The sequence below is a fragment of the Tamandua tetradactyla genome, chromosome 10, assembly GCF_023851605.1.
Source record: "Tamandua tetradactyla isolate mTamTet1 chromosome 10, mTamTet1.pri, whole genome shotgun sequence".
NCBI lineage: Eukaryota > Metazoa > Chordata > Mammalia > Pilosa > Myrmecophagidae > Tamandua > Tamandua tetradactyla.
Window position 1 is genome coordinate 89,858,520 of NC_135336.1, and position 1,330 is coordinate 89,859,849.

The following is a 1,330-nucleotide window of genomic DNA, read 5'->3' on the forward strand; positions in this document are numbered from 1 at the left end:
ATTACCAAGTGTCTCGTGTCCATTGGTAAGGAAACATGTCAGCCAAGTCAAATTGAAGGTTACTGATGACCAGGATCTGAGAGAATTCTGGGCAAATATTTAAAGACATGGTTGCAGGAAGGGACAGAACTGAAAGAGTCACAAAGGAAACCAATTGGGGTCCTTATGAAAAATATCCAAAATCCTGACATAGTGAGTTGAATAAAGAGACAATTGAACATATCTAATCTAAGCCACGATTCAATCATATTATCAACTGTACATGCACCTATCCTGAGAATGTACTCCTCCAATCTTCAACTACAGGAGAATTATTTGACAAAGGGGGACACCTGGTATGGTCTGAATGTCCTGTTACAGTTTTACTGAATCCATGCTTTACACTTGCAGGCACAGTGCTGATTGAGCATAGCAAAGATTTCAGGGAAGTCTGTGCTTGTAAGAAAGGAGACACCTCCTATTTCCAGGGCTATTTGGAATATTTCCTTATAGCCTTTAAGACTATTCTTAGGATGCAGAGCAGTCTCAAGCATTTCCCTTTTTCTATTCCTCTGCCAGTATTGCCCCATCCTCTAGCCATTTTCTCCCATAAGCAGTTCCCTAATATACTTACTTTACCCTCATGTCCATGTTGGTGTCTACTTATTGAAGCATCTGAACTAATATAAAGTGAACTTTTATATAAAAGTTATATAGAGTGAACTTTGCCAGCTGACCTGCATTTCTCTTTAAGCTGACTGTTTTCCCAAGAAGTCTGATTATCTAGTTTTACTGATCTAACATTTTAAATTTAATGCCCTCCCCAAGTAATTTCTACTCTTACCTCTTTCACTTCACTCTTTTTCTTTCTTTTGTTGTGTTAATGTGATTTTCCATTTTAACTCCTTGATATTGACATTAGATCATGATTTTCAGAATCCCTTCTTTTAAAATGTGTGCTCAAGACTGTAACTTTCTCCCTAAGAAAGATTTAATTGTATATATTTTATATTTCACTTTTGCTTTTTCCTTTGATCATGGATAATTTAGAAGCATTGTGTTTAATTTCCAAATATGGGATGATCTCCTAGATAATTTTGTTGTTGCTCTTTTTGTTGTTGTTTTCTAGTTCAAACTACTAAGGTCAGGGAACTTATGCCACCTGTTCTTTTCTTTTGAAATATGGTGAAATTTGTTTCTTGGCCCAGCATAGTTTCGTAGATGCTCCGTAGACTTTTGAAAAGAATGAACATTCTGAAGTTGTTGTGTGTAGCGTTCTAATCATTTCCATTAATCAAAATTTTAACATGCCATTTACATCTTTTATCAATAATTTTGGTAAAACCTCATC